The 18,707-nt window shown below is 38.0% G+C and overlaps 1 long non-coding RNA gene across 1 annotated transcript in view; it reads right to left on the bottom strand.

Moving 5' to 3' along the window:
* Positions 1 to 18,707, bottom strand: part of LOC120888162 (uncharacterized) — a 30,637-nt gene that overhangs the window by 9,673 nt on the left and 2,257 nt on the right. Inside the window, exon 2 of the long non-coding RNA XR_013430975.1 lies at positions 10,911 to 10,966. This is a non-coding gene — a long non-coding RNA (uncharacterized LOC120888162). The remainder of the gene's footprint in view (positions 1 to 10,910; positions 10,967 to 18,707) is intronic.

Consider the following 18,707-nt stretch of genomic DNA (forward strand, 5'->3'; position numbering starts at 1 on the left):
GAATGCCTTGATCTAGGAGGCGTTTGATATGCGGCTTGATGCCTTGGTAGGCCTCCCTTGACATAGGATATTGTTTAATATTAATAGGAGTTGCAGTGGCTTTTAGCTGTATGACTATTGGAGGTTGTTGTTTAGCTATTCCCATTCCTCCAGTTTCTGCCCAGGCCTCCGGGTAGGAACTAAGCCAATAGTCCATGTTTTTAATAGGTAGTGAGGACTTATCAAAAAGTTTGTATTCATCTTCTAGTTTGAAAGTCAATACATGCAAGGGGGTCTGGTTTGGCCCGGTAATAGAGACACCCCCGTCCTTGAAATAAATTTGGGCCCTCAATTTGGTTAACAGGTCTCTTCCTAGTAGTGGATACGGACAATCAGGCACATGTAGAAACGAATGAGAAACCTTACCTGTGGCAAGGTGTACTTCTCTTTCGGTAGTCCATCGGTATGGTTTGTTCCCGGTGGCACCTTGGACCCATGTTGTTCTGTGGCTTATGGGTCCTGGTGCTTGCGTCAGCACTGAGTGTTGGGCTCCCGTATCCACTAGGAAGGTTACAGGTTGCTCCCCTACTTGTAGGGTTACCCGGGGCTCAGGGGGGAGCTCCTGGCCCTGACTCCTTCAGTCTTCATCTAATGCTAGTAACTGCGAGGCCCGATTTGCACCTCTTCTAGGGTTGGGGGGTCTCTTTGGGCAGTCTTTTACCTAGTGTCCTTTTTCCTTACAGTAGGCACATTGGTCTCGGTCTACATGGGGTCTGCTCCGTTCCCTGTCCTGACTTACTTTGTCTCCCTGACGTCCTGCCTGAACTACAGTGGCCAATATTTTGCTTAGTTCCCTGTTACGCTTTCGATCACTTTCTCTTTCCCTTTTGTCTGACTCTTCTCTAAGCTTAAGGTCTCGTTCTTCTTGCATCTTCCTGATTCTATCCTTTTGTTCCTCTGGAGTTTCTCTCTTGTTAAATATCTTTTCTGCTTCCTTCAGCAAATCTGTTAGAGAGAAATCCTGCAAATTATCCAGTCTTTGCAACTTAGTTCTGATGTCTGGGGCAGATTGCTAAATAAATGTCATAGAGACATTTTCTTTCTGATCCTCACTATCAGGATCGAAGGGTGTGAACCTCCGATATGCCTCCTTTAGTCTTTCTAAAAATGCTGTTGGGCTCTCCTCTGCTCCCTGAATAGTTTGTCTTACCTGGGCCAAATTAATGGGCCGACGCCCTGCTCCTTGGAGACCCGCTATGAGTAACTGGCGATAGAGACGTAGGTGGTTCCTACCTGCTTCAGTGGTATAGTCCCAGTTTGGCCGGGTTAAAGGAAAAGCCTCGTTAATCAAATTTGGGAGTTGGGTAGGTCGCCCATCATCCCCTGGTACATTTTTGCGAGCTTCCAAAAGAACTTTTTGTTTCTCCTTGGCTGGTGAGTCACTAGAATAGATTCAATCAGAGAGGTTAAAGCTACAGGGTCTTTAGCAAAGGAAGGATTATGAGTTTTCCAGTTATAAAGGTCAGAGGCTGAGAATGGCCAATACTGATATTGGCCATTGGGACCCCCCATTTGCCGCAGGGGGAGAACTCTAGAAGTGTCCCCTGGTGCAGTGTGATCCCGTCGTCCTCGGAGCTGTCCCACCATGGGGGATGGATCTGGGGGAGCACTGGCTGTTGGACCCTCTTGGTTATCTTCTTCTTCCTCCGAGGAAGGTGGATTGGACCCAAGGGCTGGCAAGGGCTGGGGCTGATAAGGAGGAGGCTCATCAGCTAGCAGGTCAATTAGGGCTGAGTCTTCTGGTGGCAAAACCTTCTTTGGTGTTGCCCCTGGCTTAGTTGAAGTTTCAGATTTGTCGAGAACAGGGTAAAGTTGGGAGGTTTGAGGGGGTAGAAGAGGAGGAACTGGAAGGAGAGGGGCAGAGGGCTCGAGGGGAGAAGAAGAAGAAGGAGACTTAGGAGGAGAGAAAGGAGCTACCCAGGAGGGTGGCGTGGAAGCTAAATCTTCCCAAGTAATAATATAGGGTATTTGATCAGGGTGTCCCTGAGGACCTTGGATGAAGATTCGAGACTTCACCTGTAAGATAGAATCAATGTTAAAGGTTCCTTCAGGAGGCCAGCTGGTATTGAATGTAGGCCATTCTGAGGCACAGAGAGTTTTCCATTTCTTCTTTTTGACCGTCACGGACAAGTTGTTTGCGCGCTTTTGGACGTCCTGCCAATGATCTAGAGTAAGGCTCAAAGGGGTAGTTAGGGTGTTCCCCATATTTCTTTCAGACAGAAAGTAGACAGACAGACACAGTAGTACAAAGACGAGACCGAACGGGACGAGCGCTGCGCGGTGCCGGCAGAAACCGAATTCAGATGGCTTGGGAGAAGTTAGTACTTCTCTTTCGCCTACAAAGACAGTGTATCCTTCAGAAACACTGGGGGCCCCGAAAAAATGGACCCTTCGGATCCCTGGGACGTCTCCCAGGGTGGCAGGGGAGAAGTCCGAGCTAAACCTCAAATTAGCTCCTTCTCAAGCTGCCTTCAGATACTGAGCTACGCGTAGACTTCAGAATACAGACGCTGCGCAAGACATTAAACATAGAGACAAACATAGAGACAGAGAGCTTGTATTTGCCGGCTTACCTCCCAGTGAAGTCGAGTGTCCTCCGGATTTGGGTCTGGGTCGTTCCGGTAATCCCGGACGAGCCCCCAAATGAAAGACCCCCGAGACCCCAACCCAGAATGGAACACGCGAGTCACTGGATGCAATCAGCAGGAGGAATTTATTCACATAGGCGCCTATGGATGCAAAGCAGAACCTCAGCCGTGGCTTAGGCAGCTTGCATGCATGGGCTCGGGGTTACAGGATTTTTATAGGTTGCAAGGGATAAGATTCCAACTTAGCACAGTAACAGTTATTTCATTGGCCCCCCCATGACAGCTTGGCACAGTATCAGCTATTTCATTGGCCCCCTCTCAAGCTCCCCTAAAAGTGGTCACAGGGGGCAGAGTGGGTTTGGAGACCCCACCCATGTGCTCCTATTTTTGTCCTCTTTTGCTCAAGTCTGCCCCTCTGGAACATCTCGTGGTTTCTTAACTGTCTGGGACATCTTGCGGTTTTGACATGAGGGTATTAACGTATGGGTTACAACATGGGGGGTGTGGGGCATGGGTTGCGGTTAGGAGGAAGCATCTTGTGACTGCAGAGCAAAACGTTATATTTCTTAACATTAAGCTTAAGGCTTTGAGGCTGGGGTCTTTCACCCTCTCCTTAGTGAATGACATCATTTTATTTCTTTTGCCCTTTAGCCTCCGAATTGTCTTTTTCTTCTCAATATTCATGCATGATTGAGACTTCTTAACTTAAAAAATGAAACAATACAAGGTTTACCCTTTATTCTGTGCCACCCTCTACCTGTTCCTCTCACCTCAAAGGCATGCTTCTCTACTCTTTTTTTTTTCCAGTTGTACACCATACCTTTATTTTGTTTATTTATTTTTATGTGGTGCTGAGGATCGAACCCAGGGCCTCTAATGTGCTAGGCCAGCGCTCTACCACTGAGCCACAACCCCAGCCCTGCTTCTCCACTCTTGTTGCTGTTTCTCACTTCCTCATCTCTCATTTGCTCCTCCTCAATTGTGGGTTGGATTTTCCCTCTGCTTTTTCCATTGAAATTTTTGTCCAAATACCTAGTGATTTTTGTTAAATCCAGGAAATACTTTTTTTTTTTTTTTGTCCTTTTTGAAATTCCCTCCTGGATGCATTTCTGTGATTTTTCTCTTCTTCCTTTGTAATCCCTCCTCAGACTCTTTCTGTGAGTTTCAATGACCTGCCCATCCTGTGTATATGGGAATTACATGGGAACATTCCAAGATGCTGTCTTTGTCTGGTTTTCCAACTCCCCCTCCCCCTCCCCCCCTCCCCCTCCCCCCTCTTCCTCCTTCTCCCCCTCCTCCTCTTTCTTTTTTGAACAATTTGGTCCTCTACACAAGATTCTAGTTTCTGCCTGTTCCTCCTCCTGATGCTTACTATTGTATTCCAAACCTTTCTCTTGATCCCAGACTTCATAAAACTTTCTGACAGTTGTGTTTAGATGTGTCATAGGAATGTGTGTGTATATATATATATATATATAAAACTGACATCATTATCTTTCCTCAGCAGGTCCCTTCTCCATACTAAATTTGCTTTTCAGTCATCCTTGGGTTACCACAGTGATCCCCTAATGGCTTTTCTTTCACCATTTGCATGATTTCTCCCTAAATCTATTATTTGCATTGATGTGCCAGCAGTCTTTTATTTACAGTGTGATCATGTCCTTCACAGGTTTAGATCTTTCAGTACTCCCCAGTGTTGAGAGTGACAGCCGAAGGGGCCCCAGCAAACTTCCAGCTGCCAGCTGATGATTGGCTCACAGCGGCTCCAGCAACTTCTGGCTGATTGGCTCCTCTGCTGGTGATGCTCATTGGGCTGTTTCCCCGCCCTTTCAGACTAGGGAGCTGCTCATTGGGGGACTTTTTTGGCTCCGCCCACACGACCCAGTCAATCGGCCTCAAGAGCAGGAGGAGTGGGGGAGGTTGAGAGACTTGTGAGAAGCCGGTGGTGGCAGTTGGGCTCTGAGGGTTTTTCCTCAGGAGCTGTGTGGTGCCCTGTGTGGTTCTAAAAATAAAGTTCCTTTCTTTTGACAAGTGGCTCCTGAATTGTGCCCAGCCAGACTGCGGACCAGTGCTTTAGAAATGTAAATCCTTAGCATGGTTCCTGGTCCCTTGGTGTGCTGGCTCTGCCTCTTGCCTCACCTCCTTGTTATCAATGTTGTTATTTTAATGGTTTTATTGAGACATAATTCATATGACATATAATTCATCCCTTTAAAGTGTATGATTCCACTTTTTTAGTATATTCACAGAATTGTTTAACTATCATTAGAGTCCATTTTAGAACACTTCTTCAGCCCAGAAAGAAGCCCCATACCCACTAGGCATCACTGCCTACCTTGCCTCACCTTGCCTGGAGATAACTATCATCTGCTTTTGTGATTCTCTAAGATTCGTTTATTCTGGGCACTTACATATAAGTAGAATCATACAATGTGTGTTGTTTTGTGACTGGTTTCTTTCATTTAGTATCTTTCATTTCAGGACTCATCCATACTGTAGCATGTATCAGTATTTCTTTTTTATGACCATATAATTCATTATATGAACATAACACATTTTATTATTCATCATTTATTGGACATTTGGGTAGTTTATGCTTTTTGGGCTATTATGAATAATATGGCTATGAAAATTCATGTAATGGTTTATGTGTGGATATACATTTTTGTTTTTCTCTTCAGTATATACCCAGGAGTGGAATTTCTGAGCCATATGCTTACTGTGTTTACTTTTAAGGAACTGCTGGGCTTTTATTTATTTATTTTTTTAAACAAAGCAGCTGTACCATTTAAAATTCATACCAACAATATATGAGGGTTCCAATTACCCTATGGCCTGGACAATACTCATTGTCTGGATTTGTTTTTTGTTTTTTGTGTTTTATAGTAAATACTAAAGGATGTGCAGTAGCATACTGTGGTAGTTTTGATTTGCTTTTCAGTATGGCTCAGCATGTTGAGCATATTCTTATGTGTTTGTTGGCATTTTTATTATCTGCTTTGATAGAAAAAGTTGTTTAGGTTACATTAATCATCTTTATTATTGAGTTGTACTAGTTCTTTATGTAATTTGCAAATATTTTCTACACTTTTTTGGAGTTGTCTTTTTTCTTTCTTGATAATGTCTTTTAAAGCATAACATTTAAAAAAATTTGATGAATCCTAAATATCTCTATATATTTTTGTCTCATGTACTTTTGGTGTCATAGTTAAGAAACCATTGCAAAATCTAAAGTTATAAATTTACCCTTACATTTTTTTTAATCGATTCTTTTTAGTTATACATGACAGTAAAATCCATTTTGATATAATCATACAAGCATGGAATATATCTTATTCTAGTTAGGATTCCATTCTTGTGGATGTACTATGCTTTTTTTCACGTGTTCATTGGAAAATAATGTCACATTCATTTCACTGTCTTTCCTTTTCCTATCCGCCCTCCATTCCCCATTATCTAATCTACTAAAGTCCTTTTCTTCCCTTCCCTTCCTCCCCCACTATTGTGGGTTAGTTTCCACATATTCGAGGAGACATTCAACCTTTGGCTTTTTTACCCTTAAATTTTCTTTTAAGAGTTTTATATCTTATATCTAGGTCTGTGATCTATTCAGAGTTAACTTTTGGGTATGGTATGAGAAAGGGATCCAACTTCATTTTTCTGCAGGTATTCCAGTGTTGTTTTTTGAAAAAACTATTTTCCCCTCATTTAATCAACTTGGCACTTTTGAAAAAAAAATGTCAATTGGCCATAAATGTGAATTTTTATTTATGTACCATAAGTTTTATTCTATTGATCTATGTGACTGTGTATACACCAAGACTATGTTATCCTTATTACCTTATTACTGTAGTCTTGTAGTATGTTTTGAAATTGGGAGATGTGACTACCCCCAATTTTGTTCTTTATCAAGGTAGTTTTGTCTGTTCTGGGTTTTGTGTTCCCATACAAATTTTAGGACAGCCTTGCCAATTTCTGAAAAATAATAAAAAAGATGGTGGTAGGGAGCTGGTATTTTGATATAAGATCAATTTTGAAAAGTATTATCATATAATATTAAGCTATCCAATCCATAAATATGGGATGACTTTCCATTCATTTAGGTCTCTTTAATGTTTTTCTATAGTGCATTGTAGTTTTTATTCTGTAAGTTTTAAGTTATTTTATTAAATTTACTCTGAAGTATTTTACTCTATTTGATGCTATTGTAAATGCAGTCTTTTTATTTATTTAATCTTTGGACTATTCATTTCAAGCTTAGAGAAGTACAGTTAATTTTTGTGTACTAATCTTGTATGCTACAACTTTGTTAAACTAGTATATTAGATACAATGGATTTTAGTGTATTTCCTTAGGATTTTTGATATATAAAATCATGTCATCTGCAAGTAAGAATAATTTTACTTCTCTTTGCATCCAGTCTAGATGGCTTTTATTTCATTTTCTTGTTTAATTACCCTGAGTAGAGCTTCTAGTACATTGTTGCATGCAAGTGGTAAAAGTGGACCTTGTCTTTCTTTCCTTTTCTTAGGGGGATGCCTTCTATCTTTTACCATTAAGTATGATTAAGGCCCCTTTTCAGATTAAGTTCACTTTTATTCCTAGTTAGTTGAGGTTTTTTTTTCTTTTAATCATGAAAGGACATTGGATTTAAAAAAAAATTCTAGTTGTAAATGGACACAATATCTTTGCTTTATTTATTTATTTATTTATTTATTTATTTATTTATTTATTTATTTATTTATTTATTATGTTGTGCTGAGAATGGAACTCACTGCTAGGCAAGTGCTCTACCCCTGAACCATAACTCTAGCCCAAGGGCATTGGATTTTCTTCTTCTTCTTCTTCTTCTTCTTCTTCTTCTTCTTCTTCTTCTTCTTCTTCTTCTTCTTCTTCTTCTTCTTCTTCTTCTTCTTCCTTTTTTTAAAATATATATATATTTAGTTGTTGATAGACTTTTGTTTTTTTAAATTTATTTATAAGTGGTGTTGAGAATCAAACACAATGCCTTACACATGCCAGGCAAGTGCACTACCACTGAGCACAGCCACAGCCCTAATGTTTCTTCTTTTTAAACAAATGTTTGTTATGTAGACAGTTGGGTGGGTTTTGCAGTTTATTCTATTGATATGGTTTATTTCATGAATTGATTTTTAAAAGTTGAGTTGTTCCTGTATTCCTAGGATATATCTCACTTGATCATCATGAATAAGCCTTTTTATATGTTGTTAGTTTTTTTTGATCCAGTTTTAATAAGTGTGTTGTCTTACTATTTTCATCCCATTTTGTCAAGGATTTTTGCATGTATATTAATAAGAAGTATTGGTCTGTGATTGTTTTGTTGTTGTTTGTTTTTGTGATGTCCCTGCCTGATTTTATCAGAGTGTGTGTGTGTGTGTGTGCTTTCTTTCTTTTTCTTTTTCCTTTTTTTTTTTTGGTACTAAAGATTGAACTCGGGGGCATTTTACCAATATTGGCCTGTTAGAATGAATTAGAAAATATTCCTTGCTCAAATTTTCTATTTCTTCTCAAACCAGTTTCATGAAGAAGTAAGTTGTTTTGTTTATTTAGTTTTTTTTTTTAAAATGGTTCTGGGGATCCAACCCAGTGCCTCACTAGTGCTAGGCAGGCACTCTACCACTGAGCCATAACCCCAGCCCAAGAAGTAGGTTGTGACCTTCTTGGAATTTTTTCATTTTATCCAAGTTATCTAGTTTTCTTGGCATGCAGTTGTTCTTAGTATTTTCTTCTAACCCTTCCTATTTTTGTATGGTGAATAGTGATAATTTCTCTTTCATCATTTTAGTAATGTGAGTCTTCTTTTTTTCCCTGTTCAGTCTAGCTGCAGGTTTGACAATTTTATTATTCTTTTCAAAGAAACAAGTTTTGGTTCTTTTCTCTGATTCTTCCTCTATTTCTGTTAATCTCACTAATTTCCATTCAAATATATATTTTTTTCCTGCTTGCTTTGGTTTAGTTACTTATTTTTTCTGGTGAAGTAATGTGGAAGTTTCGTTTATTGATTTGAGATCTTATTTAATAAGGGCATTATAGCTATAAATTTTTGTGTAAGCACTACTTTAGCTGCATCACATAAATTTTGTTGTTTTCATTTTCGTTCATCTAAAAGGTTTTTCTAATTTCCTTTATTTTGTCTTGATTGACCATTTAAGAACATGTTATTTTTCAAATACTCGTGGATTTTCTAAACTTCCTTCTGTTATTGGTTTCTAATTTCAATATACTCTGTATGATTTCAGTGATTTTAAATTTTCAGGCTTCTATTATGGGCTAGATTGGTCCTATTCTTCAGTATCTCTCCATGTGCACCTGAAAAGGATATAGATGCTGCTGCTGTTGGCTGGAGTGTTATACAGACATGTTAGGCTCTATTCGTTATCAGTGTTGTTCAAGTCCTCTATTTCTTTGTTGATCTCCCGCTTACCCTAACCATTACTGAAAGTGGGGTATGGAAGTTCTAATTATAATATTTTAGTTACCCATTTCTCCAATTTTGTCGTTTTTTTTTCTTCATATATGTTGTGGCTCTTTTTTGGGAACATATATATTTGTAATTGCTAAATCATCCTGATGGCTTGGTTCTTTTACTATTATTAAATGTTCCTTTTCATCACTAGTAATATTTTGTTTTAAAGTCTATTTTGCCTGGCCTTAATATAGCCAGTTTAGCTTTCTTATGGTTACTATGTGAATGATATATCTTTTTGTTTTACTTTCAACTTATTTAAAGTGCATCTTGTGTACAAAGCATATAATTGGACCTTTTTAAAAATCTCTGTATCTTTGTGGTTCATAATAGTACAATTGTGCTGTAAATTTTTGATTTGGCTTCATTTTTCTAAGTAAATCCCCCCAGTACAGTGATTTTCATGCAAGCTCCATATCGAGTACTTTATGAATTTCTTCTTCTTGTCCCTATTCTAGCATTTTGAATGTTGCCATTGTGCCTCATATCAGGTTGTCTGTTTAGCCAAAAAAATACGTTATCTCATTGGCTTTGAAACCAGAGTTTCAATATGGTTGTTAGACCATATTCCTTTGAGTCAGTAAAATGTAGCATTTGAATTAGAATTAAGAAGGACTTTTTTCCTTTTGTAGAAATCTCTTATCTTCTAACTCCAAAAGTGTTAGCTATAATTTTGGTTTGGTGGTTGCCAGAAATATCTTTTTTTTTTTCATGGATAATTAACCAAATTTAGTAACAGAGCAAAACAATATAATTTATTTCCATACCATGGCAATAATAGAACTGTTACTATTTTTGGAGTTCCACATTATTTCCATAGTTGGATATTTCTTAATAACTGGGTAACTTCCTGTCACCAACTTCAAGTCCCACTAAGAAATCTGCTTCTGCATGAAGAGGATTTAACTTATTTTCTAAGCTAAATAGTTTTTCAGCACAGGGTGCTGAGGTTCTTATTTTTCTTCAGGCTACAATCTAGAATCTGTTAATAGGAAGTTAGAGTGCAAGATTTCTGCTTTTGTTGGTGTAGTGCTTTTCAATCTAAACTGTTCCTTGGAGGCAAGCTATTTCTCAATTCCATTTTCCTCCCTATTTTCTGAAAATGATAATTATAGACACCATAGCTATGAGGTAACCTTAGTGTTATATTCTACTTATTTAAAATTGGGAATTTTGGCAGAGAAAGGGTACTGGAAAAAAAAAAGGTAGAATGTAATTAAAAGAATTCTATAACCCTGGTCCTATGTAGTGACATTTACAATTAAATCTAGAAAAAAGGTTTTAGGTGAAGTTTCTACTTAATTTCGGTTGGAAATATTTAATGTTCTATCACTTTCTTTATATTTTATTAAATAAATGGGGCAAAGAGTACAAATTATGACCCTTGAGTGTTTATGGCTTAGTTATGTATTATGTTCAAATTTAATTGTTTGGTTTATGTTTACTGGAATTATAAAGCAAAAATTTAAAAGCACCAAACACTAAGTGGTTTCACAAGCCATCCTTGGCATTTTTATTTATGTTGAAAAACTATTTAGCTTGAGGGAGAAAATAAAATCTCCTGGTAATCACTTTGTTTTGTTCATCTTGTGCTGGTAATAATTTATCCTCTCCAAGTAGAACATGGCAGCTTCCATATGATCTCATTTTAACAGTTTGTTAGTTGAACCTAATTATCTTTACCTTAATGATTTTATATATCAACTACATATACAAAATGAGAATGCCTCATAAAATCTTCATTCTAGACTAGTAGCACATTTCCTTCAGTTCCAAAGCCCATTCTGAATACTTACTTTCTTTGATCACTGCTGGTAGAACAGTCCCAGGGTGGTTCTCCAGGATGTAGAAGCTGAAAGGGAATTTAGTGCAGAGTGTTTATTAAGGAGTATCCTTGAGGTCACCACCTGTGGAAGGCAAAGGACCAGTGCAGGGGTGCGTAGAGGAGAAGTTAAGCTGCATGAAGGATGTCTGCCAGCCTGGACTGGACCGTGCGGAATTCCAGAGCCTGATTGGCTTTATAGGGTAGTCTGGAGTTGAGGCAACGGGATCAAAATTTCAGGTTCCCATGTTGATCAGTCATAGGATGGAAGGTGCCTAGGGAAGGCGCCTGGAGCCATTCTATTAATATCTGTCAGGTGATGGCTATACAATGCCCACTCTCCTAGCAGCTGAGCAACTAGTCTTTCATCTAAGGGGAATCTGGAAAGTCCCTCACATTTGTCTGTGACATCATGGTTAATGAAATTCAAGCTGCTTGGAAGCACAGATTGTTTTTTTTTTTTTTTTTTTTTTAATTCAAGTCTGGAAGGAGGAAATCAGAATCAGAATTAGAATAAATAGTAATTGATAGCAGTTAAATACTAGAAATTTTGTAGTTACAAGTACTTATTTTAAACTTGTTCTAATAGTATTTTTTTAAAATATATTTTAGGACTTATTCATTCAAGAGATATTTGAGAGCCTCTATAAGTGGAGCCATTTATCCTTTATTTTGGCTACCTAACAGCTGAACCCTCTTCTGTATTGGAGCTCCTCTGTATGAGGCCAAGTTCATCTAGCACAGCAGAAGCTGAAAATGTAAGATACTTGCTTTTTTCCTAACCTCCTTGAGGGGGCTGCAGGCCCATGGCCTAAACTCTGGCAAACAGATCAAGTTTGAATCAGAAATGACGATGTAAAAGACTAAATTTCCAGCCTCTTCCTGCCCCTTGAGGAGTTGTGACAGCAGAAACAATGAGTGCCAACATCTGCTTTCCAGAGGTGGCATCATTTTTTTTTTTATCACCAGATTACGTTTTGATGGTGTCAGCAGTGTAAATAACCAGTGCCAAAAACAGTAGATTGGTTCTCTAGTGTGCTTCTCTGTTCCTTCCAATTTCTTCTGACCAGGTACCTATCTGCTAAGTTACCTGGGTTTGGTGTTTATTGCTTATCCCTCAAAATCCCTGTACCAAGTAATTACCAAGTAACATAGCCTGCCCTGTACCAAGTATTTTCATGATTAAAAGAAAGACACAGTCTGGTGGTGAGAGACTGATGGTAAGCAAAAGACAAATAACACAATTGCAGATTGTGATGAGTAGGATTTATCCCAGGGTGTGGGATAAGTGGAGGAGGTGGAGGCTGAAGATGGGGGCAAGGGATCTTTAAGGAGGACTATAAAAGTAAAATGATGGTGCTGAGAGCAAGAGTGATCTTAGGGAAGGGAACAATGTGATAGAGAACCATTTGAAAGCCAGAGAACCATTTTGAAGCCAGAAACAACAGCAGTTGCCCAGGTGGTGAAAATCAATTTGACTTAACTAGGTAAAGAAACCAAAAAAAGGGGCTGAGGTTGTGGCTTGGGGCTGGAGTTGTGGCTCAGTGGTAGTGTGCTTGTCTAGCATGCATGAGGCACTGGGTTTGATCCTTAGCACCACATAAGAAATAAAGAAAATAAAGTCCATCAACAACTAAAAAAATATTTTTTTAAAAATAAAGAAACCAAAAGGAGCATAGTGGTTGTCAGTTATGTTTTTGACCTATTTTTTAAAACTAAATTTATTTTTAAGTCATACATAAAAACATGAAAATTGTGTTTAAGTATTTTAGGTTTTTTGTTTTTTAAAGAAAAAAGCATTTAAGTTCGGACATCCATGCTATGAATATAAGTCTCTCAAATCAGTGATGAGCAATGCTGGTTAGACTTAAAAGTGTGTCTGATTGACTACATTAGCACCACTAAGTTTCCTATGAATACATATTTATGACCCCCACCTATAGAGAATCTAATCAGTCAATTTTATAATCATGTGTGTGATAAGACTATAATGTCATATGAGGTAACACCAACTGTAGAGCATACTTTTAGTTTCAGGTAAAGTATATAGGAGTAGGAATTTGCCTTCAAATGCTGTGCAGGGAGAATCCATGCATGTAAGATCAGCATATATCCCTTTACTTGGCAGACACATAGTTTTGAACTGACTATTTAAAAAAAAAAAAAAACAAGAGAAACCAGTCTTTCATTATCTTTTGCCTTTTTATGTAGAGTTCTATGCTTCTTGCTTCTACAAGGTAAAAAAAAAAAAATAAAAATGGAAGCCTAGTTGCCAGGTATATTCTATAAGGTGAAAATTGTAGTAGTTCTTAATAATATCTAGTAGAAAATAAAACCCCAGATACTAATAGACTAAAACCTGGTCTGAGACTATAGATGACAAAAAAACCAAATCTTTAATCTTTTATCTATAGGACATTTTTCTCCAGAGTCTCCAAAGACATTATGGATTAGATTCAGATTGGGCTAATTTAAAATAACCCGGTCTAATTTTTTTTTTTTTTAAAGAGAGAGTGAGAGAGGAGAGAGAGAGAGAGAGAGAGAGAGAGAGAGAGAGAGAGAGAGAGAGAGAGAATGAATTTTTAATATTTATTTTCTAGTTCTCGGCGGACACAACATCTTTGTTTGTACGTGGTGCTGAGGATTGAACCTGGGCCGCACGCATGCCAGGCGAGCGCGCTACCGCTTGAGCCACATCCCCAGCCCTCTAATTTTTAATTAACAGATATCATACCAAATATATCCAACCAAAGAGTCAGTCTAGTTGGTTAAAGAACTCTGAGTAAAAGGCAAATTTTCATGTTTTAACTAAGAGACCATTGATGATTCCAGACCATTGAATTCTTCTGGGTGAGAACCAATGAATCTTGATAGATGTCAAAGGAGAACATTTTCCCTGCTCTGCTTTGTTGTTTTGTTTTCCTAGACCCTGTGCTTCTCAAATTGGTGTCTAGTACATCCTTAACTTCATTCCTTTCACTTGAGAATAAATATGGCATTTCTTCTTGAAACATCCCTTTTCCTTGATGCTCATAATATAAAATTTTATTTTCATGTAGAAACAAAAATGCTTATATTTAGAAGTTTGGGAAATAGTTCTTTCATAAAATGTTATTACTATGTAGTAATTTATTATTGTTTTAAAATCATTTTGTAAATGTTTAAAATTTTTCAGTTTCAGTTTCTGTTCCTAAACCAGCTTTTTGAAGTTCTCAATACTTTTTTTTTTTTTTTTTAATAATTTTGTTTTGTGGTACTGGGGAATGTATCTAGGGCTTTATGCATGCTGGACAAGTACACTACCACTGAGTGATAACCCTGGCCCATTTTTTAAGTAAAGAAAAAACAAATTTTAAAAATAAGGTATTACTAAGTTCCCCAGGCTGATTTTCAACTTGTGATCCTCCTACCTCAACCTGTGGAGTTGTTAAGATTACAGGCACTTACCACTGTTACAGAGCAAGATCATACATGGACATCAATTGACTGCAGATGTCCTCAGTCACTGGTTCTTGCAATCATGTTGGAAAGATTTCAGATAAGTCACACAAAGTAGCAGGCATGAGTTTAATAGAAGGGATAGGAAAGAGGGGAAAGGAGACACTCCTAAGGGAGAGGAAAGAGATGGTGGGCTCCTTTTGCCATCCTGTTATGTTGAGGGTCCCAGGAAAGATTCCAGGTCCACTTCTTGATTTTTGACTGACAGCTAGATTGCATCAGACTTTCAAGTGCCCACTGTGCGTGGTTTTACCCATTGGAGGGGAGAATTTACTATTATGACTTGCTAAAGATACAAGGCAACTCTGGATCATTTTTTCCCATGCTGACTAGTTCTAATTGGAACTTGTTCTTACAGATTTTATGGTTAGATGACTTAGCTTTTAACTTTGTCTCTTTGAGTCCTGGAATCTAGTCTGTATGAAAGTCACAAAATTCCCCTCTTCAGGCTAATTTGTGATCCTGGGAGCAGGAAGGAGACTTTTGGGTCGCATTTCTCCTACAGATAACAGGTGTTTGTTAAGGAATGTAGCACATCCTGTTGACTTAGGCCAGACAGGGCCAAAGGTAGATTATTTAGTTAATTCTATTCTGTTCTATTCCTTCCTTCCTTCCTTCCTTCCTTCCTTCCTTCCTTCCTTCCTTCCTTCCTTCCTTCCTTCCTTTCCTCCTTTTTTTCCTTCCTTCCCTTTCTTTTCCTTCCCTTCCCTCCCTCCCTCCCTCCCTCCCTCCCTCCCTCCCTTCCTCCCTCCCTCCCTTCCTTCCTTCCTTCCTTCCTTCCTTCCTTCCTTCTTTCCTCCTTCCCTCCCTCCCCCGGGGTGCCTAACCACTGAGCAACATCCCCAGCCACTTCCTTTTTTAAACAAATTTTTATTTTATTTTTTGAGACAGGGTTTTATAAGTTGCTAAGGGCCTCACTAAATTGCTAAGGCTAGCCTCAAACTTGAGATCCTCCCGCTTCAGCCTCCTGAATTGGGATTACAGGTGTGCACTCCCATGCCTGGCAGTAAATAGCTTTTTAAAAGCAAATGAAATGATTAATAATGTGAAGAGAGAGCCTGCAGAATGGGAGAAAATCCTTACTATACACAGCTCTCATAGAGCACTAATCTCCAGGATATATAAAGAACTCAAAAAACTTAGCATCAAAAAAACAAATAACCCAATCAACAAATGGGCTAAGGAACTGAACAATCAACAGAATAAGAAATATAAAAATCAATCAACAAACATAAAAAAAAGTTCATCATCTTTACCAATTAGAGAAATGCACATCAAAACTATTTCATCTCAATCAGAATGGTAGTTATTAAGAATACAAGCAACAACAAGCATTGGCAAGGATGAGGGGAAGAAGGTATATTCATACATTCCTGGTGGGACTGCAAATTGGTGCAACCACTATGGAAAGCAGCATAAAGATTCCTCAGAAAAATAGGAATGGAACCACCATTTGACCCAGCTATCCCATTACTCCATCTATACTCAAAGGACTTAAAAACAGTATACTACAGGGACACAGCCACATAAATGTTTATAGCAGCTCAATTCACAATAGCTAAACTATGGAACCAACCTAGATGCCCTTCAACAGATGAATGGATAAGGAAAACATGGTACATATACACAATGGACTATTATTCAGCCAAAAAGAAAAATGAAATTATGGCTTTTGTAGGTAAATGAATGGAGCTGGAGAATATCATGCTAAGTGAAATAAGCCAAACTCCAAAAAACCAAAAGCTAAATGTTTTCTCTGATAAGCAGATGCTGGGGCAGGGGGTGGGTGGGGGCCACAGGGAAGAATGAAGGAACTTTGGATTATGCAGAGAGCAGTGAGGAGAGGGGAGAGAGTGTGGGGATGGGAAGGAAGTGGAATGAAGTGGACATTATTTCTCCATTTACATGTATGATTACACTACAGGAATGACTCTGTACTATGTACAGCCAGAGGAATGAGAAGTTGTGCTCCATTTGTATACAGTGTGTCACAATGCATTCTACTATCATATATAACTAACTAAAATTAAAAAAAGAAAGAAAGAAAGCATTTGGGGGTCAGTACAGTAGGCCCAGTTTGTAGAATTATCCTTAATCTCATGTTTCCACTGCTTACATCTGCCTGTTACCTATCACTACCACATCCAGCATTCAATCCTCAATACTTTTATTTTTTATTTTTTTATTATTTTTTTAATTTTTATTGTTGGTTGTTCAAAACATTACATAGTTCTTGACATATCATATTTCACACTTTGATTCAAGTGGGTTATGAACCCCCATTTTTACCCTGTATACAGATTGCAGAATCACATAGGTTACACATCCACTGATTTACATATTGCCATACTAGTGTCTGTTGTATTCTGCTGCCTTTCCTATCCTCTACTATCCCTCCTCCCCTCCTGTCCCCTCCCATCTTCTCTTTCTACCCCATCTACTGTAATTCATTTTTCCCCCTTGTTTTTTTCCCTTTCCCCTCACTTCCTCTTGTATGTAATTTTGTATAACCATGAGGATCTCCATCCATTTCCATGCAATTTCCCTTCTCTCTCCCTTTCCCTCCCACCTCTCGTCCCTGTTTAATGTTAATCATCTTCTCATGCTCTTCCTCCCTACTCTGTTCTTAGTTACTCTCCTTATATCAAAGAAGACATTTGGCATTTGTTTTTTAGGGATTGGCTAGCTTCACTTAGCATAATCTGCTCTAATGCTGTCCATTTCCCTGCAAATTCCATGATTTTGTCATTTTTTAATGCAGAGTAATACTCCATTGTGTATAAATGCCACATTTTTTTTTTATCCATTTGTCTATTGAAGGGCATCTAGGTTTTTTCCACAGTCTTGCTATTGTGAATTGTGCTATGAACATTGATGTAGCAGTGTCCCTGTAGTATGCTATTTTTAGGTCTTTAGGAAATAGACCGAGAAGGGGAATAGCTGGGTCAAATGGTGGTTCCATTCCCAGCTTTCCCTGGAATCTCCATACTGCTTTCCAAATTGGCCGCACCAGTTTGCAGTCCCACCAGCAATGTGCAAGAGTACCCTTTTCCCCACATCCTCGCCAGCAATACTTTTAAAAGCACAAAAAAGAGGTCCACAGACGACAATCTTTGAGAACCACCGGAAAAAGACTACTCCCCACCAACTTATCTGGTATTTAAATGTATACTCACAACCCTCATCATATTTATAGCTTCTTGTTTCAATTTGATTTTCTCATTGTGTTTGTTTTTCAGTTCTACAAAGAATTCAGATAAAGCAAAGATCTGAATTGGGAATGTAAAATAAGTAAGGAGCAGATGAGCATGCTTCTGTTATAAGTGGATAACTGAAAGCATTAGGAAATCTCAGAGACTATTTTTTGTTTCTATGATTCTGAATTAAAGTAGTAATTTTTGATATATTTTAAGTCTAGGTAAAGCAGTGTATGTTGGATGTGTATGTTTACATCCCTTAAAATAATTTTTGAATTAATATTATTCTTTTTTCTAATGGTAATGCCTTTCCAGTTTTTAATAGAAGTCATGGGGAAAATGATTCCATTTATACTATTTGAAATGGTTTTTGCTATTTTGGAATGGTTTTTAATATTTTTGCAAAATGAAATAATTACACTGATAATGTTAAGTCTTTTATTCAAACTTTCTGGTATTAAAAAAGAAAAAAGATTGCTGTTGAAAAAGAATAACCAATACTTTTTTCTGAAAAAACTTAAAAAATGTCATTGCCAGTTGTAAGAATAAATGTCTCACTAAAAATGTTCATAGGCATGTGTGCATTTGGCATTTATTGTCATTAATTGGAAAGTGGTCTGTATAAACATTTTTTTTGCATTTGAAGGGGATGAATATTTTTATATTTTAACTAGACTGCCATCCTATTTATTAGACTTAGGGCATCAGAACATCTGGGAATTGTAATTATCCTTTAAATTAAGTTACTTGTTTCTTCCAAAAGCAGTAGCATAACATTTTCCCATAAATAAAATGGGAGACACCATCAAAATATTCCTGCAAGTTTGAATGGCTATACTTGGGATTGCGATAGGACCTTAGAGATAGAAATAAAAAGAAAAATAAATACAAATTCTCAAAAGAGATCTGTTAGAATGCAAGAAATACCCATGAACCATTAGAATGCAAAACAAGCAACTCCTGAGCAACTCATCTCTGGCCCATGTCCTTACTCCTGGAAGTAGTATAATGCAAAGGCCCTGACCACACAGAAAAAGTGACATGAAATTGTGTAACCTTGCCCCGACTCCACCTCT

This window comes from Ictidomys tridecemlineatus, chromosome 15 (genome assembly GCF_052094955.1).
Source record: "Ictidomys tridecemlineatus isolate mIctTri1 chromosome 15, mIctTri1.hap1, whole genome shotgun sequence".
Classification (NCBI taxonomy): Eukaryota; Metazoa; Chordata; class Mammalia; order Rodentia; family Sciuridae; genus Ictidomys; species Ictidomys tridecemlineatus.